General features: G+C 49.1%; 1 non-coding gene across 1 annotated transcript; it reads left to right on the top strand.

Annotated features, from left to right (window-relative positions):
* The first annotated feature begins 1,033 nt into the window (after window positions 1-1,033).
* On the top strand, window positions 1,034-1,104 carry TRNAG-GCC (transfer RNA glycine (anticodon GCC)). The gene has a single exon. It is a non-coding gene; the product is annotated as a tRNA-Gly (tRNA).
* The last annotated feature ends 6,396 nt before the right edge of the window (window positions 1,105-7,500 follow it).

The following is a 7,500-nucleotide window of genomic DNA, read 5'->3' as shown; positions in this document are numbered from 1 at the left end:
GGGCAGGAGGCCGTGGTGAGGCCTGGGTGCCAGCAGCAGCAGCAGCAACAGCAGCAGCAGCAGCAGCAGCAGCAGTCGGTTGCCAAAAACTAAATGTCATGGCAGAGCATTGGTGGTTCATTGGTAGAATTCTTGCCTGCCATGCGGGAGGCCCGGGTTCGATTCCCGGCCAATGCAGCGCTGTTCTTTTAGTCCTTCAGCTCCCATTCCAAACCATGTCTTAGTCTTTTTTTAAGGCTAGGACTACAGGGAGACGTTTTGTAGAGCTACTGATGAATTTCTACTATAGAGATAAAAAAGGACCCCAGGAGATTGAATAAAGTCCAGGGTTTTACTTTGGACTGCAGCTGAATAGTGAGAATCAATCAGTAGCATTCTTTGATTCCATCCTCTTTATCCTTCAAAATGATTTTCCTCAAAGTTGGATCGCTGAGTTTGAGTTTTTTTCGGTATTAGTTTTTTTTCAAGGAGGTAATCTGTGGGCTCTTTGGTGGGTTAATAGAGGTAAGCACAGCCAGAAAAGAAAGAAGCACTCTACCAGATTGAATACAGCTCAGTAATTTCCTTTGGACTGCAGCTGAATAGTGAGAAAAAATCACTAGCCTTCCGAATTATCTAAGTGTAGAAGTGGCCTTATTTGCTTCTGATCATCTTTATCCTTTCCAACATTTTTCTTTGCTTCAGTTGCATTGAGGCATTTGGTTTTATTTATTTCAGGGAGGGTATCTGTGAGCTGTTTGGTGGGGTGATGCAGGTAAGCACAGCCAGAAACGAAAAGTTACCAGTCATCGCCCAACGTGGGGCTCGAACCCACGACCCTGAGATTAAGAGTCTCATGCTCTACCGACTGAGCTAGCCTGGCAACTGCTTGACTGGAGAGCTTGCTCCGCCAGAGTGGGACATGGTATCTGTGGGCAGGAGGCCGTGGTGAGGCCTGGGTGCCAGCAGCAGCAGCAGCAGCAGCAACAGCAGCAACAGCAGCAGCAGCAGCAGCAGCAGCAGTCGGTTGCCAAAAACTAAACGTCATGGCAGAGCATTGGTGGTTCAGTGGTAGAATTCTCGCCTGCCACGCGGGAGGCTCGGGTTCGATTCCCGGCCAATGCAGCGCTGTTCTTTTAGTCCTTCAGCTCCCATTCCAAACCATGTCTTAGTCTTTATTTAAGGCTAGGACTACAGGGAGACGTTTTGTAGAGCTACTGATGAATTTCTACTATAGAGATAAAAAAGGACCCCAGGGGGGGGCGTGGCTTGACGCGCTGGAGGAGAGACGTGACCGCTGAGAGCTCCTGACTGGGCCGGCAATCTTCGGGCTAGCAAATGTGTTATGGGAGGCAGACACAGAAATAAAAAGAAGAAACAGCTGGCTAAACACCCAGGGGACCCTCCGCGCCCGATCTCTACTTTCTTCTTACCCCAAAAGCCGCAGGAGAAGCCCTCATCTGCTCCGGGGCCTGCAGACACTGCTATGCCTGGAACCGGAAGTAAGCCACAGCGCAGCGAAAATATGCTCACAGAGACCGCTGCAAACCCCGGGTCCGCGGCGGCTCTCCCGAACGCGGCACCGCTGCAACCGGCAGGAGAGGGGAAAGAATATCCTCCAGCCACAGACCACCAGGGATCACAGGTATTGCAGGAGACTCTGCCCCTACCCTCGCACATGACACAGTGCGCCGCTCACAATACTCCTCAGACCCGGTGCACCTTAACCCCCTCCACAATGGCGGCCACACCAACTATCAGGGAGCCTGCTACTAGCCCACAACCAGATCCAGCTGTGAAACGCATTACCTCTCCTTCACCCACTGACCCTCATATGTCGGAGGACCGGTCTGAATGCTCTCGGCAACCTGAGACCCGGCAGGAGTCTGGGCCTACTACCGCTCACAAAATGGCAGCGACTAGAGAGGTTCATATATCATCTGCCTCCTCTACACAGCCGGACTCATGGGAAAAGAGACATGCGGGCCCTGTTAAATCTAAGTTACTGCCTCGCACTCCTGAGGTCCCGAAGGACCCCCCCCTCCCATCCATGAGCACCCACAGGGAGCAACCCTCTGCATCTAAAACCTTGCACCGCCCCATTCAGATTGAGCCGGGTCCGCCTGCCAGAAATGTACTGGACTGGGCCTTTGAAATGGACTATGCCGACTCCAGATCTGACAGAGGCTCCTGTGAATCATCTAGTGACACTGACACCCCGGAATTTTGGGGCGCCAGTCCCCCTGCCAAAAAGAAACTGTTCAAAACTCCACGGAAACTATCCACATATAGATCACTAGGTTCCAACAAATCCTCTTCAGATGACTCCCAAAGCAGTGGACTCCTCTCACCTAGAGCTGCCAAATCCAAATCGCCTCACAGTATGGACACCTCACAGATTGCACCTGCTCAACCATATCTAGACCCTTCTCTCCCCTCTCCGGAGACGGCGGTTAACACTCTAAAAGGTCACCCGGAGCTACAGGCTCTTCTAGCCTTATTGCCTACTAAATCAGATATGATCTCACTGGCGACTGATCTGAAATCTGCATGGAAAGAAGATTTACAGCCTGTTAAAGCAGACATATCTGCACTCCAGGACCGTGTCCATAAATTGGAGGAATTCCAATCCACCGTCACTTCAACTATTAATTCTCTACAAGAATCTACTAAACAACTTTGCCTTCAACATGCTGCTACCATAGACCACCTGGATGATATGGACAATAGGAACCGTAGGAATAACATAAGGATTAAAGGACTCCCGGAATCTGTCCCACCTCAGGATCTATCTGCCACCTTACAACGTTTGTTTAACGAAGTACTTCAAAAACCTCCTGACCATGTCATCGAACTTGACAGGGCACACCGAGCCCTTAAAGCCAAAAATCCAGACCCCCGCAAGCCAAGGGATGTCATCTGTCGAGTACACCACTTTAGACAAAAAGACGACATACTGCGCAAAGCCCGTACCCTCAAAAACCTCACATACAATGGATCAACTATACAGCTCTTTCCTGACCTATCACTGCGTACGTTACGCCTTAGGGCAGCAATGAAGCCGCTGCTCACTCTACTCCAAAATGCAAAAATCCTGTACAGATGGGGCTACCCCTTCTCCTTGATCGCCAAACATGGCTCCACTACGGCATCACTGCGGAATCCAGCGGGTCTCCAACATTTCTTACAAACATTCAAGCTCCCTACCATAGCACTACCTGAATGGAACACCCTGTTCGACCTCACAGCCCCACCAGCGCCGAGACACGGAGTCTCTTCTCCAGTGGAACATAGAAATGGCTCTCTGCAGACACCGTTGCCTCAACGACAGAAGAGGAAGACTTGAAAGTGACTCTGTTATCTCTTTCTAGTCCCCAATCAGACCTGCAAGGGAGTCCAGTCCTGATGCCCTAGGCCTCTGGAACTCCCCGCAGACCCTGTTCTAGATTTCTTCTGTGCCTTACATATGTGCTAAGTTCCTTATCTCACACTGAAGTGGTAGTGCCCGTGCTCCTGTTGGAGCTTTAGTTATATTGATGTTCTTAGGTTGCCCTCCGGCTACTGCTGTTTCTTTAGTAGTCAACTCTGTGATAGTCATGATATTTACCCTCATTTTCTTCTTATTTTTACTGCCTCCTGCCCATTAGTTTCCAAAGGGCTCCTCCCCGACAAGATTCATATAGCCCGTCCATCCATGATGCCCACCCCGATTAGGGGGTGGCTACACCATATGCTTACCCTAGGCCCTGACTTTTACGATAACGTATGTTTACTACGCCACTTACAGCCCATCGTATCTTCTACGTGACCCCCACTAGGTTAATGGTCAGACTGGCTCTGACCTTTCTCTTGGCCCTTATGGCCATCATCTTTAGTACCCTTGCTTTCGTGCCTGTACGTCAGCTCCTATCTTTCCCTTCTAACCTTCCTTTTTTTCACCCCTCCTTTTCTTTTTCTTTTTATAGGTCTACGGCCTCCAAGATAGTGTGCCTTTGCGGGGCGAGCATCTGGTGGATATCTGGGCATCTGAGTGAGTACTACATCATCCCCACTGATCAAAATGGCTGCTGACATTAAGGTAGTGACACTTAACATACAGGGTTTCAACACCCCTGAAAAGAGGGCTCAGACTCTATACTCCCTACACAAACAGAGAGTCCATATCCTTGTCCTGCAAGAGACACATTTTAAGGATGGACATGTGCCTAACATAAACACTCGCTATTACTCGCAATGGTTTCATAGCACCAATCCTGAGAGCAGAGCGAGGGGGGTGTCGATGGCGTTTCACAGGTCTCTTCCTATCTCTGTTAGCTCCACACTAGTAGACCCTAATGCTAGGTATCTATTTGTCAACTGTACGATAGCTGACCAACCACTCACCATAGCATCGGTATATGCACCTAACCACTCTCAAGTATCCTTTTTGATCCAAACATTGAATACACTAACAAGCTTTGCCACGGGTAACATAATTTTGTGTGGAGACTTCAATCTCCCTCTTTTCCCCGCAACGGACACCTCTACTGGCCACTCCACCCTTTCTCACAGTAAATTAAGAGCCCTTCGCCACAAACTACACTCCCTTCAATTGAGCGATGTGTGGAGATCGCTGCATCCTCAGGACAGGGATTACACTTTTTATTCCCACCCCAGACAATCCTACAGCAGAATAGACTATATTTTTCTCCCGCACCACCTCCTCCCCTCCGTAAATTCAACCACCATAGGGATCAGGACGCTTTCTGACCACGCCCCGGTTTTCTGCTCTTTCTCCCTTCCTTCCTTCGGGAAGCCCCATGCTTCATGGCGACTTAATGAATCTCTGTTGTTGGATGTGCTCTGTATAAACGAACTACGAGACACCATTACCCAATTTGAGCGAGATCACAATTCTGATCCTACAGCTCCCGCCATGAAATGGGATGCCTTGAAATGCGTCTTGCGTGGAGTGCTGATGAAGCATGGGGCCAGATTGAAAAAGGAAGCTTCTGCCAAATTTCATACCCTAACACAATCCTTACATAGCTTGGAAACTCAACATAAACAAACACAACAGGACCGGGTTTACAGGGAAATCATCAAAGTTAGAAATGACCTTTTGGATTTGATGAACGCTAAACACCGCTATTACCGGCAATTGACCGGACGGGTCTTTTATGAATGGAGTAATAAATCCGGCCGTTTATTGGCATCTGCCCTCAAATCCAAACGCTCATCTAATTTCATACCAGCGATTAAGACGGACTCAAATACCACCTCTCATCTGACCCCAGACATATTGGCGGCATTCCACGAATACTACTCCAACCTGTATAACCTCCCCAGGCCCCCTGCCTTAGCCGCGGCTTCCACTACTCCACAGTCACTCCAACAATATATCTCAGCTACTGCCCTCCCCCACCTGTCCCAAGAAGTTATCCAACAACTGGAGGCTCCATTTTCGCCTACGGAATTAGATTTAGCAATCTCTGGGTTGCCGTCTGGGAAAAGTCCTGGCCCAGATGGCTACACAGCAAAATTTTATAAAACTCTGAGAGCGGAACTCATGGCTCCTCTCCTGTTGACCTTTAATACAGTTACTAAGGAATCCCCTCTACCACCCTCCTTCATGCGGGCATATGTCACAGTAATTCCCAAAGAGGGTAAAGACCCTCTTCTATGTCCAAGTTATAGGCCGATTTCCCTCATCAACCTGGATGCTAAACTGTTCGCGAAACTAATCGCAAACAGGCTGGCGGTACACATGAATTCCCTTATCCACCTCGATCAAGTTGGATTCATTCGAGGAAGGGAAGCTCGTGACAACACCCTCAGAGCTTTCTCTTCAATACATTATGCTCAAAAACACAAGATCCCATTATTACTGTTGTCACTAGATGCTGAAAAAGCCTTTGATCGAGTGGACTGGGAGTTTATGTCTGCCACTCTCTCCCAGATTGGTCTAGGTAACGTGATGATGGAACGTATACTAGCCCTGTACACTAACCCTACTGCCCAAATACGAGTGAATGGCCAACTCTCCGCCCCTTTTCGTATTTGTAATGGCACGAGACAGGGATGCCCACTCTCCCCGCTGCTCTATGTTCTATGTATGGAACACCTCCTTAATGATATACGAGCAAATCCGGACATACGGGGACTGCTAACGTCAACATGCCATCACAAATGCTCGGCTTTTGCCGATGACCTGCTCTTATTCATTTCTTCCCCCTATGTGTCACTCCCTTCCCTCATGGCCACAATCCGTAAATTTGCTGCCTGCAGTAACTATAAACTTAACCCTACTAAGTGCGAAGCGCTAAATATTACGGTTCACCCCAGTACCATAACCTCCCTAAGATCGTCATACCCCTTTAAGTGGCAAACTCATGCATTGAAATACTTGGGTATCCAGGTGCCCGCTAATCTGACGGATACTTACCGCCTGAACTTCCCCCCATTGCTTCAATCACTGCGTGCCGATCTGGCTAGGTGGGAGCGCAGGGACTTCTCGTGGTTGGGCAGGATAAATATATTCAAAATGAACGTGCTCCCTCGTTTGTTATACCTCTTTTCTTGTACTCCAGTATACCTGCCTCGCTCTTTCTTTCGGGAGGTCACTGCGCTCCTACTTGGCTTCGTCTGGGCGCATAGACATCCACGAGTGGCCAGGAACGTTCTGATTAGGCGTAAGCAGAGTGGTGGCCTGGCACTACCTGACTGTACCTCCTATTACCTAGCAACAGTCCTTTCTAGAATCATAGATGGTCTACGTCATAGAACCGAGAAGCAATGGGTCTCGCTTGAACTTGCCTCCTCACCATATGACATTAGAACCATATTATGGATACCCAGTACGGCTGTCCCTAACCACACACTTCTCAACACCCCGCCTATACTAACATCTGTCATAAGGGCTAATAAAACATACCTATCACGCTCTGGCCTCTTCTCACCCTCGGGACCTCTCAGCCCACTCTTTGGCAACCCAGCCTTCCAACCAGCCATGCAGTCATCATCCTTTCTAGCTTTTAGGCGGGACGATGCCCCTACCCTTAGAGATCTCTTAGATTCGTCTGGGTTGAAATCCTTACCGGACCTACTGAAAGGTGCCGACCCCTCACTCATGCATATCTTTCAATATAATCAGATTAAACACTTTTACAAGACACAGGGAAGCCAATTGGACCTCCTCAGACCTCTTACACCCTTTGAACGTTTGTGTACTTCCTCCTCACACATAGGTAAAACGGTGAGCACACTATACTCTCATGTCCTAGAGACTACCACTGGTAGTCCAATACCCTTTCACGAGGCCTGGGAACGTGAACTTCAATGCACCATCTCTGACGAGGAGTGGAGAACGGCCTTCTCCTGGTGCCACAGGTCTTCCACATCGTGCAAGGCACATGAAACGAACTACAAAATTTTGGCGCGGTGGTATCGTGTACCTACCCTCCTGGCGAGGATGTACCCGAACGTGCCCGATACGTGCTGGCGATGCGGGAGCCCTGGAGGCTCCATGACACATATTTGGTG

Source organism: Hyla sarda, chromosome 1 (assembly GCF_029499605.1).
Source record: "Hyla sarda isolate aHylSar1 chromosome 1, aHylSar1.hap1, whole genome shotgun sequence".
Classification (NCBI taxonomy): Eukaryota; Metazoa; Chordata; class Amphibia; order Anura; family Hylidae; genus Hyla; species Hyla sarda.
The sequence above is the reverse complement of the archived record's forward strand: the minus strand, read 5'-3'. Positions and strand labels throughout refer to the sequence as shown.